The sequence below is a fragment of the Microcebus murinus genome, chromosome 27 (assembly GCF_040939455.1).
Source record: "Microcebus murinus isolate Inina chromosome 27, M.murinus_Inina_mat1.0, whole genome shotgun sequence".
Classification (NCBI taxonomy): Eukaryota; Metazoa; Chordata; class Mammalia; order Primates; family Cheirogaleidae; genus Microcebus; species Microcebus murinus.
The window spans coordinates 13,679,996-13,705,536 of record NC_134130.1 but is presented as its reverse complement, the minus strand read 5'-3'; the positions used below and the strand labels follow the sequence as shown (position 1 = coordinate 13,705,536).

The window sequence follows — 25,541 nt, the reverse complement described above, 5'->3', positions numbered from 1 at the left end:
GCAAGGCTATTTGGTTATTTGAACTTTTTCTAAAGTCATATATTAAGAATTACATAGTGATCTATCACAAAAAAATGTTTTGCAAGGTCTAGCAGCTGACTACTTAATTATTTCCTGCTATTTTGTTAGAAACCATTCAAACTGCCAAAGGATTTGTTACCCAGTTATTCCAGTCATTCATTCTCTCAGTTTTGGGGAAGTATACTAAAGTCTTTACCAAAATGTATCAAATTATTATTAATGAAACCTGTTACTCCTTCACTCTAGAGGAAACTTCTTTCAGGTTCAGAAAGGACTGTGAAAATTAAAATATTGTTAGGTGTCAATAACTTTTCTAATAAAATATATTTTGATAAATATTTTTAAATCTTCTCATGTACTTAGCCCAAATAAGAAATTTGTCTTGCACTTTCCTTAAGAGGAGAAAATTTCCTGTAGTAATACAACTCCCAGAGTACCTTTCACCAAAGCAGTTCCCAAAGGGGTGTGTCTTGAGGTTCAAAACTGTTGAAAGTCCCGGAGTTGAATTACACAACCATACTCTGAGACAATGACGGGATTTTTCTTTCAAATTTCTACTTCCTGAAACTGAGGCTGTTTATGGGAAACAGTACATTTCAGAGAATTTATACTATAATTAACTTTTTTCAGAGTTAGATTTGCTGGTCTTACAGTGTTTTTCCTCTTCTTCGAGATAAAAGTGAGTATCAGTCTTTATATGACAGAACGCAGTAGATGGTCTAATGTAAGAGGAAGTGTTTTCTTTAATCGTAGATTGCAGATCCATGTTTGCCCTGTTCCCACCTCCTGATCTTGTCTATATTTAAATAATTTTAAAGCTCTAAGAAGAAATTCCCCAGTAAAGGGAGGGGGCGGGGGGGATGGGGTAGGCGGAGAGTGGGAGAGAGGAGGGAAGGGGCTACCTACAACTGCAAACCTCAGTTATTACGAAGAGGAGAAAATGAACAAGTTTTTTATAAGGTTTTAATAACAGAGTTCTTAAGTCACTGAGCTTCTGGTCTACTCACTGAATCGAGATGTTTGATTAAAGCATTAAAGGGTTGTTGGGATTATTTATTTGAAAAATAATATTCCTAGGGCTTTTGCCTAGAATATAAGGTATTCATAATAGAAACTAGCACTTTTATGGCAGTGATAGTAGAAACTAGCACTTTATGATGCCATCAGTAATTTTGCCAGGAAACAGGGCACTAGAATTACTCATCACAAGTGCGCAGAATTGACAGGAATTCTGGGCAAGGAGACAGAGACATTGTTTACAGAGGAAGCATCCAGAAAAATTAAATTCCTTTGTGTGTCTGTTTAGAAGAGTCCTTTCATTAAGAAAGTTTAGTGTTTGAAATTAGGGCTCTAGATTACCTTGGAAAGCCACAAATTAAAACCTTTAACATTGTTTGGGATTTGCAGATGGGTGAGGGTACAAACAGAGGCAGGCTCAGAAAAGGGGACTTTGTGCCACAATGTGATGGCATCTCTGTTCCTAATACTTGCTTCTGTCTCTCCCTAAGCCTTTTGTTTTGTTTTGACTTAGTGCTGCTAATACTCTTATAAGAGATCTCTGATGGTGAGGGTTCTCTTCTTTAAGGCAGAACTATTTCAAAAGTCTAAGGAGAAATTTGAAACCCTCTTCCCTCTTTAAGGCAGGGAGGAAACCAAAAGAAATTTGTCCCCAGAGAAGCACTTTGGACAGGATCTGGTCTCCCTTGATGTAACATTCCTCCTCCTTGTATAGCTAAAGTGATGGAGAGCAGTTATAACTTCTCCACTCCCATTTGGAGCTCAGGAGCACGGGCTTCCTGTTTATTCCCCTACCTGGACGTTTATGACATAATGCAAGAAATAAACAGTAGAGATTATTCCTTGTTCAGTTTACTCTCTAATTATAACAAATTTCTCTGTATTTAATGTCTTTTTCTTAACTAGAAAGTTCTTATAAATCAGGAATGGATTGAAATCTAACGAGCACAAACTTTGGGTAAGTTTTCTTTTGAAACTTTTGAATTATTTTTTCCTAATTACATAGCTATACATAGCCACTGTAAGAAATATGAAAAGAAGGAGAAAATAATGGAGAAGTGCCACTTAGAGGCAAACACTCATTGTTTTATTTTTCCTGATTATGCTTCATCAATTTTGCTAAATTATAATAAAGTACACATAACATCAAATAGGCCATCTTAACCATTTTTATGTGTACCTTTTAATGGTACTAAGTACGTTCACATTGCTGTGCTACCATCACCATATTTCATCCACAGAACTCTGTTTATCTCACATAATTGAATTTCTATACCTATTCCCTTTCCCCCCTCTCCTGACCCCTGGCAACCACCATTCTATTATCCTTGTTTATGAATTTGACTGCTTTGGGCACTTCATAGAGGTGTATCATATAGTATTTGTCCTTTTCTTCACTTAGTGTAATGTCCTTAGGCTCATCCATAGTATAGCATGTGCCATAATTTCCTTCTTTACTGGGCTGAATAATGTTCCATTGTATGTATATACCAATTTTGTTTATCTGTCCACCCATCAGTGGCCATCTGGGTTGCTTCTACCTTTTTGCTATTGCATATAATGTTGCTGTGAACATGGGTATACAAGTATTTCTTAGAGTCCCTGCTTTCAATTCTTTTGGGTATATACTAAGAAGTAGAATTGCTGGGTTATATGGTAATTCTATTTTTAATTTTTTGAGGGACTGCTCTACTGTTTTCCATTGCAGTGGCACCATTTATATTCCCACTAATAGTGCACTAGAATTCTAATTCTAATTTAGAACTGGAATTCTAAATTAGAACTAGAATTCTAGTTCTAATTTCCAGTTCTAATTTCTAATTCCAACTTGTTATTTTCTGTTGTTTGTGGGGTTTTTTTCGTGGTAGCCATCTTAATAGGTAGGAGGTAGTATCTCATTGTGGTTTTCATTTGCAATCCTGTAAGTGATGATAAGGACCTTTTCATGTGCTTATTGGCCATTGTGTATATTCTTTGGAGAAATGTCTATTCAAGTCCTTTGTCCTTTTTAAAAATCAACTTGTTTGGTTTTCTGTTGTTGAATAGTAGGTGTTTATATATTCTAGATATTAATTCCTCATCAGATATATGATTTGCAAATATTTTTTCTCATTCCATAGGCTTTCTTTTCACTCTGCTGATTGTGCTCTTGGATGCCCAGCTTTTCATTTTGATGTGATCCAATTTATCCATTCTTTCTTTTGTGACCTGTGCTTTTAGTGTCATATCCAAAAAGTCATTGCCAAATCCAATGTCATGAAGCTTTCTTCCTGTGTATTATTCTAATAGTTTTATAGTTTTATTCTTACATTTAGATTTTTGATCCATTTATTTTTATTTTTATTTTTAGAGACAGGGTCTCACTGTGTTGCCTAGGTTGGTCTCAAACTCCTGGCCTCTAGCAATATTCCTGCCTTGGCCTTCGGATCCCTTGGCTGGGATTACAGGTGTGAGCCACTGCACTTGGCCGCTTTGATTCATTTTGAGTTAAATTTTGTATAAAAGGTAAGGGTCCAGCTTCATTCTTTTGCATGTGGATATCCAGTTTTCCTAGTACCGTTTTCTGAAAAGACTGTCCTTTCCTCACTGGGTGATCTTGGCACTCTTGTTGAAAATCATTTGACCCATATATGATAGTTTATTTCTGTGCTCTTTATTCTATGCCATTGGTCTATGTGTCTGTCTTTATGACAGAACCACTGTTTTGATTATTATAACTATGTAGTAAGTGTTGAAATCAGGAACTGTAAGTCCTCCAACTTTCTTCTTTTTCAAGATTGTTTTAGCTATTTAGGGTCTCTTGAGATTCTATGTGAAACTTAGGACAGATTTTTCTATTTAAGTAAAAATATGTCAGTGGTTTTCAATGATTTTTTTAAAGAGTTACTATCATGCTGTATGAATAATTTTAATACTTTTCTTTTTCTTACTTAATATTATATATGTATACCATTGCAAAATAAAAATGACTTCTTATATTCAAACACTTCATAAATATTCTTTCAATGACTACATAAAGGAAACCTACAAATGGAAGTAGAATTGAAAGCTTTGAAAATATTATGTCTCAAACCACAAGTACTTAGATACTGTAGTCATAAAAATGAGAAGACTCTGATTCAAGAGATTTCAGAGTGTTAGGATGCAATATTTATGCTAAGTGCATACAGGAAAGGATAAAAACCCAATTGTATTAGTTTAAAATACTTTTTTAAAGTATAAAATTATATTACTTTTGACTAACTACAACTCTGGAATTCGTTTATTTACTCAACAAACATTTACTGAGTCTCTATGGTTTTTGAAATGCTAGGAACCTAGATATAAATTAAATAGGGTTTTTACTCCCAGGGGAAGAGAATAAATACTAAAATATAATGAAAGTCTAATAAGTGTCATGAACTTTTACCTCCTTATGTAATCTGTGCATCAGCCCTGTGAGGGAAGTAGTATTAGCCCCATTCAGAGATGAGGGAACCTAAACTCGTTTCAGAAAAGCTGCGCTACGTATTGAAGGCGACACAGAGAGTGAGTGTTGGGCTAGGTGACAAGCCCAGGGTTCTCTAAATGCCCTCAAAGCTCACACTCCTTTCACTCCCCAAGGTTGCTTTTGGCATTTATGACCTAACACAGGAGACAGGAGTGTATATAACTAACTGTAACGTCAACAAAATACTTCGATAGCAATGAATTCTGTTGGATTCAAGTCAAGAAAGGCTTTAGAGAAGTGGTATTATAACCTAAGAGTTGAAAACTGAGGGTGTCATTAGATGAAAATGGGGAAGAGCATTCATTCATTCATTCACTCGCGCACCTGCCTTGGGCTTCGGCAGTGTGCTAGTTACAGCATCGGACGCTGAGACACGAAAAAGCGTGAGTGAGACACTGGCCACCTGTGGGAGTCACAGTGTACTGAGACACTTAAGTAACTGGCCGATGACAGAGCGCGTGCCAGACTCTGCCAGGGATTGAAAACAGGGCACTGGGGACACTCTTCCAGCGTACTAAGGGCAAGTTCACAGTGGCAGAAGCTACACCGAGGGTAGGTAGTGCCGGGCATGGCAGATTGGACCCTCCCTGCCAAGCTCAGGAGTTTGGGTTTCACTCTGTAGGCTACAACAAGCCAGCTGGAGTTTCTAAATAGGAAAGTGACACAGTCAATTAAGCTTTTTAAGAAGCTCTCTGGCAGCTGGTGAATATAGAGTATGGAAACTGAGAAAGGGACAGGTGGCAGGAAGAGCAGTCTGGGGGCTAGGGGTCCAAGCTGAAGATGGAGGTAGCCTGCCAGAAGAAGCAGGAGGCTGTGTGTATGAGGTAAGGTTGGCACACTTTCTGGTCTATAGGATGGGTGCTGAAATTAAGGAAGGAGACAGGAGAACAACATGAACAAAGGCTTTGAACATGTGTGTGTTCAGAACCACTGCATTGTTTGCAAGTGAAAAATCCCAAGGAGCATTTAAGAAATAGGTAAGGCTCTTTTGAATTGTCAGTATTTCTCTTAAATATTTAGCCATTCTAAAATACTTTAAGAACTTGATCGCTATTTTTCCTTGCAGCTTAAAACATACCCTGCGATGCTGTTTAACACTTTTGTCTATTTTATGTTTAATTACTTTTTAAATTTAGAGAGATTCCCAGGTATAAATATAATTTGAACCCTAGCACTGATTAAATCTATGACGTTTTGTCGGTGCATTTTAGCAAATTCTAAATTTAATTTAGAGCCTATATATTATACAGGCACAAAAGCAAACTGGTACCATCTTTTCATTTTTATAATATAAACTTTTTAGTGCATATTTGTTATACATGTGCTATATATAATTACCATGTAATTTGCTGTAAATTTTTAGAATATAATTTTTGTGTTTCCAATGCTGAAAAATTCAAAAAAGATCATTGGTTGGGTTAATAATATGCATTGCTGTTTTAATGTTTCAAAAAAATTTCCCATTTCCCCAGGTCATTACTAAGTCTTGTAATTTATGCAGACCTTTTTTGTTCTGTAGAGTGTCATGTTTGTTGTCATCAATAAGTAAAGATAAAATCTAGTTAAAAGTGATATTGCTGGCCAGGCGTGGTGGCTCACACCTGTAATCCTAGCACTCTGGGAGGCCGAGGAGGGCAGATTGCTCGAGGTCGGGAGTTTGAAACAAGCCTGAGTTAGACCCCATCTCTACTAAAAATAGAAAGAAATTAATTGACCAACTAAAAATATATATACAGAAAATTAGCCGGGCATGGTGGTGCATGCCTGTAGTCCCAGCTACTCGAGAGGCTGAGGCAGGAGGATGGCTTGAGCCCAGGATTTTGAGGTTGCTGTGAGCTAGGCTGACGCCACAGCGCTCACTCTAGCCAGGGCAACAAAGTGAGACTCTGTCTCAAACAAACAAAAAAAAGTGATATTGCTTATAAACGTGCTACTAAGTGCCACCAGAAGAGGGCAGCAGTGAAGTGCTAGAAAGAAGAACTAATTTATAGGCTCTGAAATAGCAGAAAAGCATTAAGACTGAGAGTGATGTGAATGACAGAAACATTGGGTTTGCTGGCATCCTAATTAACATCCAGAATTGACTTATTTTCTGAACCAGAAACTATGACATAAACATTGTCACAGAACTTTCAGAAAACCTGATGACGAATGTACTTGTAATGCAATCAAGTATCAGTAATAGATTTGTGAAAATTTATGGTAAGATTGATGAAGATTGGCACACTAGGAGAAATTCTGAAAATTTTACATCAGTCTGAAGAAAAAAAGATTAGAAGATGAATTAAAATGAAGCATGTTGTTTCTTGCCACTTGAAGAGCGTAGACAGAGAATTTGATAGTTTGAAGACAATAAAAGGTATCTTATCTTTTTTGAACATTAGAAATGTTCAAAGCAGGCTGAAATGAAAATGATATTTGCAGCTTATCAACAGTAAGCAGTGCATAGAATTAAGCAAGTCAGAGAGGCTGCCCAAATTCAGCCTGTATCTGCTTTATCAACATTTAACAACAACAAATATTTTTTGAGCACCTAGTATGTGCTGGAAATTATTCAAGGTACTGAAGCTATAGAAGACAAACACATCCTCTGCCCTCTTGGAGTTTATATTATAGTGGGGAAGACAGATTTTAAACAAAAGTGCACAATTAATTTATTAATTATAATGAAGAAAAACAAAAAAATGGAAAACTATCTACCACAGGGTCCCAAATCAATTAGTTCGGGCTCAACTCAAAAATTGAAAAATTAAATAAAATTGAAAATAGGATTCAAAAACAACTTGTCTTAAGTCCTTAATACCCATTTATATTATTTATTTCCTTTAACAGTCAATAAAGTAGATAAGGTAAAATATACAGATTCATGACAATAACCTTGCTAAAGAGTATTCGAGTAGTTGCTGTGCAGCGATACAGCACTTGGCCGACTTAAAGTGCTGTCAAATGCCCCGCACCTCCCTGACCACCTGAACTTGCTTTAACTCTATGTCCATCAGCCCAGCCACAGCCACAGCTGAGAACCTGGACTTCCTGCCGCCCCAGTCATGTTCTGCAAGGTCCTTCTGCACCTTTGCTCTTGCTGTGTTTCCATCCCAGCCCATCTGTCTGGTGTCCTCTCTGACACCACCCTGCTCCCCAGACCCTGCCTCTTGCATTTCCACTTGCTCAAGACCTTCCCATCTTTCCGTGTCATATCTGATCTTCTAAACAAAGCCTTACATAACTAAACCTTCTTTTCCTGAACAGTTGGTCATTCTTCACCAAGTCTTTGCTTGGAATTCAACTCTATCTGATCACATTCCATCTTTTATTTGAGATATATTTGTATCTGTCACCTCGAGTAAACTCTGAGCCCTTAAGGTTCTGGAACTATGTCTTATTCATTCTGATATAACCCTATAGACGCTGGCCCAGGAAATTTGAGTTGATTTGCATTGTTGGGAGAAAATGGGAACAAATCTTAATTTTTAAGAATTTGTATTCAAATTTGTATATTTGAATTTTTAATAATTTGTATTCTTAAAAATTTAATTTTTAAGAATTTTCTATTATAAGAATTTGTATTTGTATAAGAGCATGGGATTATTATATGCAGGCTACAGAATTTAGAGAATGTAGAAAGTTAAAGGAACAAATTTATGTCAAATAAAATTGACACCTTTGCCTTTGCCCTATCTCAGTTAGGATGGATATTTAAGGAGTTACATAAAATCGTACTCTGTGAGGGGCTCATTTAGGGTTGATGAAATTCTTGGAAATCAAGATTAAGTTTGCCAGGGTCTGGAATTTGGTTTTACTCTCTTTACAAGATAATAAGCTAGACTGCTACTGTTTCATGGATTCTAGCGGAAGACACGAGACTCCTGGGTCAGAGACAAAGGACTTCACTACTCGTAGCACAGCAAGCAACATGAGCATCATGTCGACACCAGTTCCTCCTGTCCTCCTAGTCCCCCTGGAGTGCTAGTGAGTGGCCCACTGGATACTGTGCGTGCAGGGAGTGGGTCTGTGTTGCCGCTAAGGAACATGGAGCTTAGGAAATTCACTGCTTTCATTAAAGAGTCTGCTCTTTGTCCCAGAGGGAGACATTGCCTCATCCCTCAAGGCTGCTGCAAATACAATCCTAATGAACGGCCAGGGCAAGGAGAGGTTGGGTCTGGCATTGTGGACGTGTGCCTCAGGGTGTCACCTTCCAGGGACACCCGGGCTGGTGGGCAGATGGCCTCCCCCACGGTGCTCTGTGCCAGTAAGAGTTGTGGTTATCCTGCACATCAGGGCGACTCAAGAAATATTTGTTGAATCACATTGATTGATTAATGAGAAGGAGAACCACTGAAGAACCAAAAAAGGGCAAATAGAGTGAACCATTTGAGGGAAAAGTTCCAAATTTCAGACCCGATAAGGAGGGAAATTCAGAAGGGTGATGAAAGTTAAGATGCCGCAGGCAACATGACTTTACAACAAAACGTCTGAGACTCACCAAAAGCGAATCAAGGCCTCACTGCACAAAATAATCACTGATTAAGTTCAAATAACCCAAGGTAATGCCCATATCTCACTGAATTAATATTACAGTATTGCAGCCTTTGTCAGGCGCCAAATTTCACTGAAAGCTTTTAAAAACTTTGGACACTATGCCCATTTTAACAGCCATTATGTTTTCCCCCGAAATGGTAAGTTGACTTACAAATCAAAGTAAATCATGCTAATAAACCTAATAAACTTGGTCAGCATTAAACACTCCCTTAGGAATTTATAGCTAAACAAACCCACTATCATATCCTCTCAAGATTCCACTGAAGGGAAGGAATCAACCTAAAATAGTTTGTCAGAGGATTAGAAGTGGGGTACTCGCGACGTATTTAGGATATTCAAGGTACAAGTCCAGACTTGTGAGTAGAGTTCACTTTTACACTGATGATTATAAGTTCTGTTTCTCCAGAGCACGTTAGCCCCCTGACTGTAAAACTAAGGGTGCAGTCACACAAAATTGTATTGCATGGTTCTGCTTTTAGCATGCCCATGCCCCTTTGTTCTGGATGACTTCCAGTCTGTCTTCCATCTGCTGCTCTCAAAATTGGAGACCGATTCCCTCCAGGGCTCACAAATGTTTCAAGCCACCTTAAATAATTTGAGATTTTAAGCAACTATGAGTTTTTCAGGTGCTCCAAGGATTGTTTTTAAGATCTTCAATCCCCCTCCACTCCCCTGTCCTTTCTTCCCTCTCTCCGAGTGTCACCTGGGCTTCCCCAAGGCTGCAGGTGAGAAGTTTGAGCAAAGCCTTCACCCAGACTCAAGCCAGCATTTTCAGATGGGCCACAGGTCCCAGAACCCTTTCCTGCCTCAGGGTGAGTTCCTCCCCGCCTTCCTGAGACTCTTTCCCTTTCTTTCTGTTTATAGAAACCTTCATTATCCCTTTTTCTTTGCAAGTCTCTGCAGTAGAGATGATCCTCATCTCTTCCACCAGTTCCTCCTACCAGCCTCCCACTTTCACACAATTTATCCTTCCCTGACTGCTGAGATTGTCCCCTGCAAATCTGCCCTTTATCGGCCCATTTGTTGCTATGCCTGATTAAACTGGGGGTGCAAGCCATGTGTTGTGCTAAGATTTTATCTTTGAACTAAAGATGCCGCAACTGAGTTAGTTTCTGTTGAGGGCTTGAGTCCGGAGATCTGGTAAGGCCAGGACAAATGGGTCAGATAAAGATAGTCTGCAGAAAGGAAAAAGCAGACCTTGTCTTTTTTGTTTACCTCTGTGCTTTCACCACCTAGCATGGCAGCGGATCACATCTGCTTTGTGGAATGAAAGAAGCAGACTGGGGAGGGGGGAGGAGAGAGAGACAGAGAGGCTTCCAACAACAGCTTAACAGCTTCCCATTTCCTGGTTCTAATCCCACATGAAGACTACCTGCATTTCCTGTACTTATTCCCATGAGATAAACCTCTGTCCATTCCATAAATTCCTCTCTATGCCAAAACTAGTTTGGGTGTGTTCTGTTCCTTGCTACCAAGTTACAACTAAGAACATCTTAATTCATGGGTCCCCATCATCAGTCTTGAAAGTCTCCTAGTCCCCAGAGAGGTAGGGGTCCTCGTGTAAACCAGAAATCTTGGTGCCCTGTCCAGAAATGACTGAATTCCAGAAGTGGGCATGCTTCCACTTTGCCTAAGTGAACCTCACTTTTTTGGGACAGGGAAAAGAGTAGAAACCCAAATTCAACTGAAAATAAAGGAATGATCATCTCCAAAAGTAAAGCTTGATGATCTTCTTAAAAGGCAAACCCTAAAGAGAGATATGACAGAAATTCTAATAACTCGGGGACTCTTTGGCAGAGAGGGCCTTGTTAGCCCCTGAACACATAAACCCATGCATCGTTAATTGAACATGGATTCATGTAAGTCCATCAGGAAGATCAGGTCTGATCAGCAGGCACTGGCCAGCTTACGCTCCAGGAAGGGGAGGAGCAGGCCAGTTTCACCTGGACTTCTGGAATGCCATGGCCTAACTGGTGGTCAGGCTTCTTTGCAGTTTCTGTCTGTGCTCTCAGTTATTGTGCAGCAGACAGCGGAGAAGGGTCCTTCTTTCCTGCTCACTAAAGCAGTAGGGAGGCACCCCCTGCCCAGGGGGGCACATACAAACCTCAAAGTGACAGGAGGAGTGTAGTCGACAAAGCCACAGGTTGTCATTCTAGGATTGAAAAATAGGACGATAAAACATGTGGAGGCAGCATGTGGATCTGTGCAGAGCATAGATTTGAAGTGAGACGGATCTAGGTTCCAACGCCAACCACCCCACAACCTACTAGCTAGCTCCATGTCCTTGGACAAACTGCCTAACCTCTTGTAGCCTCAGCGTTCTCATCTGTGCAGTGAGGATAACAATACTTCATAAATTTGCTATAAGTACTAAATTAGATGATACCTGTTGATAATATCTTCATCCAATAATACCAAGTTAAGTACTCAGTAAATGGTATTATCAGGAGTGTTCGTGCTTTTGTACTAAAAACATTCATGATAGCATATGTCTATGTTCACCAGAAGAGGATGAATCCAAAAAAAAAAAAAAAAAATGGTACTGCTCACATGCCATCTTCTGAAGACCTTAAAAGCGATTTGTTGACCGTGTGACCTGTAGGTGGCGAACTTGGACAGGGAGAATTCGAAGTAATGCCCATCTAGAGAAGAGAGCTGTGGTTTTTGTTTTGTTGAAGAGAGGACTAAGTAAAATCAATACGTTCATAAACTCTATTCATGACACCAAGCCCAAAAGACTCTTTGCTGACACCCTGGCTTTCTTCTGAAGGGACTGTCCCTCTGTCCGCTGAAGTGAGTCCACCCCAGGCAGGCACGCGCACTGTCGGGGCGGGAAAGCATTGGCTTCTGGCAAAAACGTTTTGGCTGCCTGTTCACTCTGGCTGCTAGTCACTGATACAAGAGAAAGGAGTATCGAGTAGGAAACATAAATAGCTTTCTTGGAAGTCTCTAGAGAGGTACAGAAATGTTACTCTATCAGAATATGCATATGTAACACTATTTAATTATCTGAACGCGTGCTACATGTCCAAAGTATCCAATCCTCGTCTTTTGATCTGATAAATAATTATAACCTTCCTTGCTAGCTTGTTGCCTCTGTTGAGTGTTTGTTCTTCGCCCTCCCCAAGGCAATCCTTTAGGGACCAATTACCGTCTTTTATTGGCATCTTTCCGCTTGCTGATGGAGATTTCTAGCATGCCACACTGGACATTCAGGACTCCTAAGGGAGCTCTTTAGTACTTTTATAAAATCTGTATACCCTACTTGAGAAATATTGCTTTTTTCCTGAAAATTCTACTTTGGAGTACTAGTTTTTTTCGTCCCAACTACATATATGTTGGATGTGTGGGAAAACTAGTGTGATTTTCCAAAACTGTGCCTGCTCATGTAACGGCCTGAGAGGTTTTGTTGGTTCTTTCAGCTGTGAAAGAGCCCAGCAACTCACACATCGTGACAGATTGATGACCTTTTGCTGCATTATAAAGCAGGGTCACTGTCCCCAGAGAGCCTCTCAGTTTGTGGGTCAGGTGAAGGGACATCGCTAGGCTTCCACAGTGCCTCTGCACTGTCATTTATCACAAGGATGTAATTATTATCTACACATTGACATCACCACAAATGTGCGTGCTGGAGTCTAGAAACGGTGCTGCATTCATCTCTTTATCCGTGCCATTGTGTCTGGCATATAGTGGGTACTTACGAAAATGTCGATTGCATGAAAGGATAAATATATATGTGCTTGGGAAGAACAAGAAGGCAAGAAGAAGGAAAGAGCAATTTAGGAAACCAAAAGAGGTAGCTAAGCCAACCACTTACCGGGAATTGTACCTATTTTACACAAATATTACTCCTAAAGACTAGAAAAAGAGAAAAGATGAGTAGATCCTGTCCAGCCCAATCTATTTATTTTTTACCAATCAAACCCTCAAGAGGCTGTCTTATAACTAAAATGCTAGTTTACTGTTTCCAGTGAAGAACACATCTTTGCAGAGAGTACAAAGTTTATGTTCACATATTGCATTGCTCTTGCCCAAATCCATGCATCTCACATCTCATTTTAAAACAAAGAAAGTTCTTATCTCACAGCATGAGACAATTTTGGACTTCGGGCGGTTTCTAAAAGCCATGAGGTTGCAGTTGACCTAATATACAGTAAATATAAAAGTTTCCAGAAAATGATGAAACCATAAGAGAGTGGCTTGGATATTAAGACATCCATTAGTGAAAGGCAGACTTCAGGGGGTGGGAGTGAGGAACAGTCAGAAATTGACTCTGGAAGACAAATAAGAGAAGCAGCATCTTACCCCAAAGTGTCGCTCATGAGGAGGACAATGGGGCATCCGCCATAAAATAAAAGTTACGGTCAAGGACACGAGGACATGCACAGTACTGGGGGACAGGACTGTCATGTCGGTACACAGTAAGCACTCAATAAATACTGGCTGAATGAACAGGCCATTGTGTGGCCAAACTGCTATGCGCAGCCTTGAATTGCTTCCCTAAAGGCACGGTTTATGTATTTACTTATGTATTTACTTAAGTGCATATAAAAAGGAATCGAAGCAACATGCACTGTTCAAGTGAACATAAACCAGTGTAGAAAAAGTTAAAATGAGAAACCATTTAGAATACAAGCAGAAATTAAGGCAATCGCTACCAACAGAGCCTATATAAAGCAAATAGGTGACAAAAAGGGAAAAAAGAAATGGGTTAATGTACAAACATATGCATGACCCACAAGCAAGCAAATATAAATATTGGCAATAGTCCCTATTTTTGGAACTGGTTATGAGGCTAGATTTACAATCTACTAAATCTAGTTCTCTCAGTAAGGAGGGGGAGAGTAGTGTGAGTGATTCCACTCCTTCTTTCCTTTGATGCCTGGACTCACGTGACCTGTCCTTGGGTGAAACAACACCATGTATAGGTTATTGGCATGTACCGTTTTCTCTAGACCAGCACCTCCGCCTCATAAAACTTCCTCCAGCTGGCTCTAAAACCGAGTCTCCAATACACTATTGCACGGCTCTCTAAGGCCAGCTGCTCCTGGGGTGTGGTCCCAATGAATCCTGCGGGAAATGGCCCACAGCATCCTCGGCCAGAAGCAACGTGAATGACTGTGGGTGAATTAGGCTTCCATGAGCAGTCACAGAAGGTATTGCTAACAGCAGGAAAGCAGGGGAGTAAAATCTATATCCAGAACAAATATCCATTCTAGGAAGAAGAACTGCTGCAAGTCCACATGAAAGGAGTCAGTGCAGTCAGTCAACAGGAGGCCACCCATGCCACCCCAGTCCCGCAGGCTTAGAGCTTCGCGGGGACTAGCCATGGGTCTCTGCTGCTGCCATTGTAAACATGCCATGGTGGCAGCAGTCACATCTGCACTGGTAGGGTGAGTTCGTGTGGTTAGACCCATGCATGGCTGCCATCTGTGTCACCATGGCCACTTTGTTCTTGAGCTTATTGAGGAACAATGAGGGTGGGGAAATGAATCTGCACTATGAGTATCTTTCCTTCTAGGTGAAGCATACAATTAGATGCACTGCTCAAAGTTCTGCTTGCTGGGAAGATGTATCTTCCCACTTGTCCTTCTTGGCCAACGGTGAGGACAGCTCTATTGCTGCATCAGCTTACACACAGCGGTGGATTATGCATAATCATCAGTAAATCAGTCTTAAACATCTTCTTCCCTGGCCATAGAGAAATTCCCTTTAGGCTACATACGTGGGTCTAAGGAGAGGTGGCATTGTAGCAAGATTAGCAGGAGAGTTTGAGCCTCTTTCTTATGAAACTTTCTCGTGCCCTTAGAACTTGCTTAAGTCTAACCTTGTGCCACTTTAACTTGAGGAAGGAGAGTTGCTGTGCACAGCTCAATCTTAAAATAAGTCAATCAGATAGCATCTAATTCAGATGGGCGGCTCAGATCCATAAACGGTTCATTTCCCATGACCAGATATTCACTGTCTGCCAAGACCCCATAACAAACAGTAGGTGCTGTTTCTCAAGGAAAATAGCTACTTGCCAAAAAACATGGCTTTGCTCTCAATTCCTATGATTCTTTCATTCGGAAGTTCTACTGGCCCAGTAGAGTATCCTGATCTGCTGCAGATATGTGCATGTTCGATTTTTTGAGTCACAAGGTCTAAGTGGCAAGAGAGACTTATTTCTTAAATTGAACTAGCTAAAGAATATTCTTTTGTTTGGGGCCTTCCTCAGTCACATACGTGCCTTACTAAGGCGTCTTGTGTATTTGCTACTTTCTGCTCAGAAGATCCATTGACTTGTCCTATGAAATGGTGACATGAACAATGTCCCTGAATACAAAATTATGGCAGTTCTGGGGGAGGACAGGCAGGCAGAAACTACCTTTGTAGGTATGAATTTTAATGTTTAAAAAAATGCTTTAATCATAAGCAAGTTCCTCAATCTCTTTGAGTCATTTGCCTCTTTTGTACATAGGGACGACCAAAAATTAATGAATGAAACATAGCTGAATGTAATTTTTAACTCTTTCAGAGGTGTGATTTTTTTTTATTTTCTGTACATATATTTTATTAGAGATTCCAATATATGTTTTCAAAACAGAGGTATGCAAGAGGAAAATGGTCATCTAGGGAATGACAACCCTTTGAGCAAATAGCTGGCTGAAACTTCAGGATACTTTTTTTTTGTACATATATACCCATCTCCTTCTCCCCCCTCCCACCTGCCCCACACCCGACAAATGTTTGTTTTTCTTTTTTTCTTAACATTTTAGGTACATTTTATAAGAGGTGTAATTTATATACCATAAAATATACCCATTTTAAGTGTACGATTAAATGCTATTTGGTAAATTTACTGAGTTGTGCAACTATTGTCAAAATGCAGTTTTAGAACATTTTAATCACCCGAATAAAATCCCTCATGCTCATTTACACTTAATCTTTGTTCCCACTCCCAGCCGTCATACCCCCACAATCAATCTCCTTTCTGTCTCCATTGATTTGCCTTTTCCTTATTTATTTTATAAATGGAACCACAAAATATGTGCTTTTGTGTATCTGGCTTATGTCACTTAGCTTTTTTGGTTTTTTTTTTTTTTTTTTTTTTGAGACATAGTCTCCCTCTTGTTGCTCAGGCTAATGTGCAGTTGGTGTCACCATAGCTCACAGCAACCTCCAACTCCTGGGCTCAAGCAATCCTCCTGCCTCAGCCTCCCAAGTAGCTGGGACTACAGGTGTGCACCACCACATCTGGTTAATTTTTCTTATTTTTTGTAGAGATGGGGTCTTCCTAGGTGGCACAGGCTTGTCTCGAACTCCTGGCCTCAAGGGATTCTTTCACCTCTATCTCCCAAACTGCTGGGATTATAGGTGGATTATAGGCCACTTTACTGGCCTTTTTAAACAACTAGCTTTTTGATTTATTCACTTTGTTATCAATCATTTTTCAAAATTATGTTTATTCATTCCCCCTGACTTCCTAAAGCTTAGGTTTTCTCTACTTCTTTGAGATAAGAGTATGGTTGTACTTCTTCGTTTTTATTATTAAAGATTATAAACTTGTAAATTTTCATATGAATATCATTTTGATTGCATCCCTTAAGTTTGGAAAGTGACAATAAGATGATTTCTGAGTGCTACTGAAATTTCCAAGTTGCTTAGTTATAAAATTTTATTTTTTTATTAATAACTTAGAGCTTTTATGCATTGTGATCGAATAGTTTTTTTCTTTTTTTGAGGATTCGTAAAGTTTCTCTTAAGCCTGCTATATTATTAATTTTCATAAATGTTCAATAGTAATGTACATTTAAGTATATATTTATTTTGGATAAAAGCTGAAAGTTGCATTTTTAAAATCATTTTCATTAATAAACTATTGAATGTCATTTTTTTATTCTTATGTTCGAATCAGTGTTTTTTTCCTAGAAAAACTGTTTTTTGAGTAAAATATCTTAATTGATTGCCAAACTTTCTACTTCTTTTCCTACCTTGTTTAAATTAGAAGTCTGGGAAGAAGGCAATACTAAACAGACAATGAGGAAAAAGCATAAGGGAGAATAGGAAAAGAGAAAGCAGAAAGAGATGCTTTAATGACTGTCAAAGCAGTAGGCATAGGAGGAGGGCCACCCCTCGGAAAGATATTTGCTAGTGTCTGCATGGCTGCCAATAAAGTCCTTCAGAGTATGTTGTACCTTGGAAGTGAGTGTCATGTAAGAACAGGCAGAGAGTTAGTTACATTTATCATAAATGAGACTTCAGCTTGCATTGAGGTATTGCCAACATTCAAGGGGAGACAGCATGAAAACTCATAGCAAAGTTTCCATTAAATTTCTGAAAGTGCCCAAGTGGCCCAGAGGAACAGAAAGATGGCTCTAGCTGGCCACCTGCCTCATGGTCAGACATATATTGCCTGCCATGTAGCAGGCAAACCTATTTAGCCCCAACCTGCAAGTTCTTTCCACCACGCCATGAAGCCTGTCTAGCGTACGTGAGTGAAGGAAATGGCCAAATTAAACAAGGAGCACTACTGTGAAATGTACTTTAACCTGTACGCATCTTCAAAGATATTTGAAATTACCTACAATGAATGATGCAGATGTGTCTAGAACTACTAAACCAAGGATTCAAAAATATGGAGCAAGTAACGAAGGCTTGGGTTAGATAGTTTGCTCGAGATTATCTAAGTGAAGGACTCCCTTGGCACTGAGCACAAAATCTGGCTCTGAGTTTCCTAGGAGTAAAGGCAAAAAGGGATAATATGATGAGGGTTAGGTGTTCAAAATCAAATAAAAAGAAACATACTTGGTTGGCATAAAAATATAAGTGTCTCTTGCTTTGAAATCATAGGAGAATTTATGATGTGGGCCTTTAAGTAATCAGGCTTTAAGTAAAATAACAGTAAACAGTATAACGGATATCTTCAATAGCAATTTTTACATAATAATTATTTTCAAAATTACAAATGACTTATTAACCAATTATTTGTATATAAATTAGTTACCATAAAACCAGAAAAACAAAATCAGTCTTGTTGACAATAAAAATATAATTTTTTTTCCTTAAAATTTTTCCTTAAAAAAATAATTTAAGCATTATTAAGGGAATTTCATCAGTAAAATAGTGGACTTCACTAATTTTTCTTTGTTTTTAACTAAAAATCTATGTATATCTAAATTTCCTGCAATGTTGTGCCCTTTTTAGCTTGCTATTTTTGGTTGAAGCTGGATTGCTGCATTATCCACCTGCTGCTTAGTTGGATGTCCTCAGCTGAGTCACCTCTGTGGGAAAGTGACTGTCTAGGAATGGCGGCATCTAAATGTTCAATGCTGTCTTGTAAAACCGCCACATCCTGCGTCCCTGCCCTGAGTACCCAGGATGAGGTTACCTACACAGAAGCTGGGGTGAGCACTCGATCCTAATCAAAGGGCCCCAAATACTTGGATATAGTTCATTTTAATCTCGGTTGAAAAGGTTGTGGACAGACACTTAGGAAAAAGTGAAAGCAGCATAAGATCTCCTCTTCCCGTGCAGCCCAGCTTCCAGAATGGCAGCTTGGATTTCGGCCTCCTTGTAATTCTCCTTGATGAAAACAGAAGGGTCTCACAGCACAGAAAGCAGCGGTTTATGAGGCTGGGTACAGACAGACACACAAGAGAACTCTGTTCAGTCTTCAAAGTGAGGCAGAGATGGCACGACTGCTGCTGTGGCCACATGTAATATAGCCTGTAGCTCTTTAAAGAGGATTAGCTTTAGTGAGCTGGGAGCATTCAATGCTGGGTTTCACGTAGAGCAGAATATGCTAATGAAATGCAAATGTCTATGGCAAACATTGCGTAATATCGAAAACCCTCAAAACTGAGCTTTGTGTCTTGCACAGTGGGAAACCAAACTTTATCATATCAGAAGAAAAAGTAAAAAAAGAAGCAACCTCATACTTCTCATACTTCTCTGTCTTGCATATCTGCTTCTAAAAAAAAATGAAATTAAACACACATACATATTTATACTTAAACTAAATTAAGAAACACTGATTTCACTCATTCAAAAATATCTAACTAGATCTATACCCAGGAGTAGATGTGAAATAATTCATCTTTGTAAGAAAAAAATACATACATGTATTTTTTTAAAACAAATACTATTATTAGGAGTACAAAAGGCTTACAATGGGGTTTTCCTCCCATTTCACCTTAAAATTCCCTATTTGTGATTTTTCACAATGTCCTTCAGTTCAATGTTGGAAAATGCTGTGTCTTCATCCTAATTTTCCATATAGTATTTTTACTACTTCCTAGGAAGTTAATGCGAGATTGGATCAGTTTCTTAAAACTGCACATGGGCTTATCTAATATCAAAGCTATTTTCCTTTTTAGCATTAGAATTTCAAAATGTATTTGGCATCGGAAAGGTGAACTCTTTATAAGGTGTGTGATCTGCAATCCATGGAACAGTGTGTAGTATCTTCGGATCCCTGCACGCAGTTCCCAGAGACCGAAAGCTCCCGAAAGATTTTATCTCAATTGCTGGAAAAAGATCCCAGCAAACACATGGAACTGAGTGGCCCTGGCTTGGTTTCCAACTCGTGATCTTTCATTAGTTACTAGTATTGCACCACACCCAACCAAGTAGCTTAGGTTCTCTTGGTTTTTGTTGGTCGGTGGGGTGTGTGTGTTTTATATCTCAGTTTTGAAGGGTTTGTCTCTGTAGACACGGAGGGATGGCGATACATATTCATGAAAGAGGGCTCTTTCCAGCCCCTGTTAAGGCTGACAAAGCCTGAGCTGTTCACACAGCAAGCTGCCTGCGATTGTGTGTGGGGCTGCACGGCCAGATTAGTGCCAACAGCAAGCCCACTCCTCTGCTCCTCAGGCCTGGCCTTCCTGACAATTTCCCCAATTGTCGCCTGTGACAAGGCTGTCATTAGGTGATGGCTTCTTTTGGCCATTTTCAGATAAAGATAATTTCCTTAACTTCCATTTTATTTGACAACAAGCAGTGTGGGAGAGAAAGGAAGTGCCTCAGTCGTTTATGGATTAGGGTTTTGTCACTTCAAAGGCATCTTTGATCTAAAAATATGTGCTGTACCAAATTCATTATGTCTTTTTTTAAAGAGCTTTTAAATTTATTGATCTTCTCCTCAATTCTTCTCCTTTTACGTCTAATAATGATGTGTGAGATGGCAGTGTTGGGAAAAGCCTAAGGAGGAGTGTGGGTGAGACGCAGCCAACTGGCCACTTCTAAGGTCATTACAAGCACGGAACAACAGGTGCTTTTGTTCAGCGCCCATGCTGCTCTTCTGAGCCCTGTGCGAACAAAGGCCTCTCTGCTGAGTATGACTCAACACAGTGATAATGACATCGGTGCCGACAGAATAAGACAAAATCACATCTGCGATTGCAGCTCGATATAAAAAGAGCTTCCTAGTTTATACAGAAATCGTGCCTATAATTGTTTTCACCCTCACGTGGAGTCCGCAGGTTGTCAAGCCGGCGTGCGTACCGTGGAGAAAGCAAGGCACCTCTCTGTCGACCACCAGTTTGACTTTCTCTAGAAGCAATCCGACATCGTCCTGGGGCTCAGCTTGCTCCAGTGCTTATAACTGGGTTGTTTAAAATCATACAGAGCACAAGACAGAAAAAGAATCCATATGGGAAAATTCTCTTTTAAAAAGTAGCAAGTTGAGTATTTACGGCCTAAACAGCAGGTTCTCTTGCTGAGAAAGTCCACTTGCCCTTTTTGCCCTCCTTTTTTTTTTGTTGCTATCATAAACGATGGTTATGTGGAATTACTGCGTTTTAAACAACACCTAGGACAAAGGGGTAAATAGTTCACATCCAAACTATCTTGATTAACCATTGTCTTCCAAAACTTCATGTTTAATAACCAATTTGAGACAGAACAAGAGACCCCCTTCCATTCCTGCAATTAGGAAAAGGAGGTTAAGCAAACACCTTTATTTCATTTTTGGGGGGTCTAAATGTATTATTCTATTTGCTTCTGGACAGTCTAGTTTATGATTTAGAAATGTCTAGGTGCTTTCAATATTTAGTAAGCTCATTTTAGCAAATCATAATTGCAAAATCTTATATATATAAGGAAACATACATTTTTTTTTTTTTTTTTTTTTGAGACAGAGTCTCACTTTGTTGCCCAGGCTAGAGTGAGTGCCGTGGCATCAGCCTTGCTCACAGCAACCTCAAACTCCTGGGCTCAGCAATCCTACTGCCTCAGCCTCCCGAGTAGCTAGGACTATAGGCATGTGCCACCATGCCCGGCTAATTTTCTTTTTGTATATATATTTGTAATTGGTCAATTAATTTCTTTCTATTTTTGGTAGAGATGGGGTCTCGCTCAGGCTGGTTTCGAACTCCTGACCTTGAGCAATCCGCCCGCCTCAGCCTCCCAGAGTGCTAGGAAATATACAATTTTTAAAGCATGACCTTTTAGGCTCCTAAAACCAATGACAATTGCTTCTTTCGAAAAACTCGTTTTCTGAATTTTCAAAAACCGGTATAACATAATGCCTTTCATTTTGTAGGACTAGTTTAGAGATTTGGGACTCTATCCTTGGACCTTCAATACACAGTCAAGGCTGGGGGAGGTGGCCCACACCTGTAATCCTAGCACTCTGGGAGGCCGAGGTGGGTGGATCACTTGAGGTCAGGAGTTCGAAACCAGCCTGAGTAAGAGCAAGACCCTGTCTCTACTAAAAATAGAAAGAAATTAATTGGCCAACTAAAAATATGCATAAAAAAAAATTAGCCAGGCATGGTGGCACATGACTGTAGTCCCAGCTACTCAGGAGGCTGAGGCAGGAGGATCACTTGACCCTAGGAGTTTGAGGTTGCTGTGAGCTAGGCTGATGCCATGGCACTCTCGCCTGGGCAACAGAGTGAGACTCTGTCTCAAAAAACAAACAAACAAGAAAACACAGTCAAATCAGGATAAAAACAGCCCTCACAATGATGTCAGATGCATTTTCCATACGAGATGTAGTTCCATCTTTACTGAGCAGTGGATACTATTGTTAGCTCAACTTTACGTATGAGGAAAGTGAGGCACAAAGAATTTAAGTGACTTGCCCATGGTGTCATGTCCAGTGGTGGTAGAGCCAGCATTCAGACTCTGGTTCTTTTGACCCAATGCTTTGGCTCTTACTGCTGGGGCCTGGAGGACACAGGGCCTGGGGTGCCTGCCTAGGCCTGTCCTAGGTGCCGATCAGGTCAACAGCAGTTCTGTCTCTCCTCACATCCCTTCAGACTCCCAGTCCCGGTCCTTGCCCTGCACATTCCACACAAAGTGCAGAGAGCGCAGAGGAGGAGAGGTGCCAGGGAGAACCTTATCTTCTGCCTTGGTTTCTCCAGTTTTCCTTCTGCCTGCCCGTTGAACAAAGACAGGGGGACTGACATGCTGAAATCTGGTAAGTTCAGACAGTAGAGTTCGTGTCCTTTCTGGGAATCCTCTGTCACTTCATTAAAGACCCCTGATGTCATTTCTCTTGATTTTGTTTTAACCAGGAAACCCTGATTTCGATTTCCTTGTGAAATCAGTACATGCCACTTTGAAGGAGGAAAGAAGCAGATCTGGGGGAAGCATGTTTCGGGGAAAGATGTCTGTTTTGTCGTGGAGTTCACCTGCTCTGTGACATGTGACTGCGCCGCAGAAACTGGCAGACAGCAACACACCAGCCTTTCTTTAGCAGAGACAAAAGTAAACAGGCGTCTCAAGGAGACTGCGCTGAAATATGATATCAGCTGCAAGAGAGGGCCACCTCCTCCGGTCAAATGAGAAAAATCATATTATCCTCAGCGTGGTATACAAATAGCTTGTAAGCCACATTCTCCATTTGAATGATGACAATGAAGTGCTAACCTCGCCGCTGAGGGCCAGCCTGATCCCATCTCCAAACACAAACACTTCTGCCCGGCCTGGGCTGTGGCCTGCCAGCCCCCACCGCTCCCCCTGTTAATTGGCTGAGACCACCAGAATTTGGAGGACACAGATGTCACTGATAGTTTTCCTAGGGAGCACATTCAGGCCCATCTGTTGCAGCCTGCAAGGCTGTTCATATATCCACAAGGCCTTCATTTAATTCTTGTCAGAAAGTAATGTAAATCCAGTTTACCTCAGAGGTCGAAGGCGAGATTTATGCCAATGAACCCCCCGCAATTTACACACACTGTCGTTGTATAGGATGAAAAGAAAGCCTTTCATGTCGGTGCATATTAACAAGAAAGCCTGCCTTCCGAGAGAGGCTTTTTGATGGAGGTTTCTCCTGATTTTAATACAGCCCCTGCCAGTTGGTATACCCAGTGTTCGGAAAAAAAAAGGAAAAGAAATCTAATCTTCAAACCAAAGTTTCTTCTTTTAGAAGAGGTAAAAGAGAGAGGGAAATCCTAGCGAGTGGCACGGCCTCATCTTTAATTATCTGTTATGAGACCAAACTCCCCCGAGCTTGGAGAAGATAGAGTGTGACAGGAGAGCATGTTCCGACCTGAACTACTGCGGGCGGAAGTCCGGGGAGAACTCGATTGTGAGCGATTATCTTTCCAATGTGAAAACATTGGGGCTGGACCAGTTGAATTCACCTTCTTTTCCAGTTAGCTCTTTCTGGTATCATTAGAGGAAATTAATTAATTATTGATTAACTCTCTTTGGACCAGGCTAGGTAGAAATTGATGCATCAATAAAGTAGAAGAGTACTTATGAGACATATTCATACATTTTTATGGAATTATTTTATTGGAAGTGTAAGAGCATTTATAAGGACTTGCATTCATCCTGTCTTTCAATGTATGGATACATTTTGAAAGATTCAGGACTGTGTCAGTAGACTGGAAGGCAAGTGTTTTAAAAAACACCCTTGAGGTCAGAGTCTTCTTGAAATTCTGAATATACCCCTGATTAAGCACGTGACCCTGGGCAAGTTACTTAACCTCTTTGACCCTCAACTTTCTCATCTCTAAAGTGGGGATCATAAAGTCTACATCGTAAGATTTTATGTCTGAGTTGAGTAGCATAGCACCTAAAGTACAAAAAGTATTTAACCAGTGGCAATTTTCCTTCTCCACCCTCCCTGCCTTTTGGAGGTAGCTGTGTTGGCAAAGTGTACATTAAAAAAATATTAGTTAACTTAGTTCAGGAATGCTAAGCATTCAAACCATCAGATGATTTTTTCGTGTTTAAAACATTTTTAAAGACAGATGAAGTTGGAGATTTTCTTGCCCACAGTCTGGAATTTTTGTTTTCAGGTGGTTAACTGTTTAATTCTGTAGAAAGCAGGATAGAAGCGCGGTAGTTTTGGTAAAAGCAGGCATGGCTGCCTTGCTCGTTCACAATTATAGACAGTGTTCACAGGGGGCGTGCTGCCCGTGTCTTTATGGACAGTGCTCATTTCCCCGTGCTAATGGCTTTCGAGTATACGATATGCTTATTTTTGCACCACATTTAACTTTTCGTTTGTATTTTGCTTAAGATAATATTATAATTCAGTTGTGTTTTCTAAGCACATACTAACAGGACAAGGCAGCAGAGTAGGAGGTAAGTGCAATGAGGCCCTGATTAAAAATACAATGTGCTGTTGGTAACACATTAAGCAGATACTCCCAATGTGCACAGTCTGGTAATTACTTGGATTTGGAATTGGATGAAGCAGTAGCTTCATTTTGCAGAGTGGTGGTCACATTAAGGAGGTTAAAGCCCAACTTTGTTGTCTGTCTGAACTAGGGGCTACCAGATTTAAAATAACTTCAGAATGGTCAATTGCTGCTTCTCGGAGTTCAACAAGACCACTTTTTTCACCTGCAGTCCTCAAAACAGAATTCTTAAAAGCTTTTATTATTAAAATTTCATATATGCACAGAAGTAGAGGGGGCAGTATAAGAAGCTTTTTATTACTTTTATTTAGCCTCAACATTTAACAATCCATAACCAATCTTGCCGAATTTATACCCACACTTTCTCCTCATCTTCATGCCCCAAATCATTTTGAAACAAATCTCAGACTTCATATAATTTCACCTCTAAATATATCAGAATATATCCCTAAAAGATGTGAACTTTTTTTAAAAAACATAACCATAGTACTATTGTCTCACCTTAAAAGTTAACACCCACTTCTTAATATCACTTATTATATTATATGATATACATCATCAGTCAGGAAACAAGGGCCTTTTTTATTAAAAAAAAAAAGGGGGGGGGACTTGTTTGACTCTCATGTTACAAATTAGTTATTTTGCTTCCATGATACTATGGTTTCATGAAGACTCTTTAGCAATGACTTTTATAGTGAATTGCTATGGTTGGCATGTTTTATGATATGTGGTAATATCATTTAGAATGAGAATTTGTCATCTTATTGAAAACCAAAAATTACATAATTATTATGCTCCTATCCCACCTTCATTCATTCATTTGGATCAGTGTTTTCCAAACTTGTTGGCTTCAATGACATTTTATGTGGCTGGCCACCATGAAGGAAATGAAA

At 39.8% G+C, this 25,541-nt stretch overlaps 1 protein-coding gene across 6 annotated transcripts in view; it reads left to right on the top strand.

Moving 5' to 3' along the window:
* The first annotated feature begins 439 nt into the window (after positions 1 to 439).
* Positions 440 to 25,541, top strand: part of ALPK1 (alpha kinase 1) — a 107,798-nt gene continuing 82,696 nt past the window's right edge. For 2 of the 6 annotated variants that reach the window (XM_012766174.3, XM_075998245.1), the window contains exons 1-2: positions 440 to 700; positions 1,945 to 1,996. The gene's annotated coding sequence lies outside the window, so the exon portion shown is untranslated. Of the gene's footprint in view, positions 701 to 1,944; positions 1,997 to 8,377; positions 8,498 to 25,541 lie in introns of all 6 variants that reach the window. The other 4 variants (XM_075998244.1, XM_075998248.1, XM_075998247.1 and 1 more) reach the window with 4 other exon arrangements.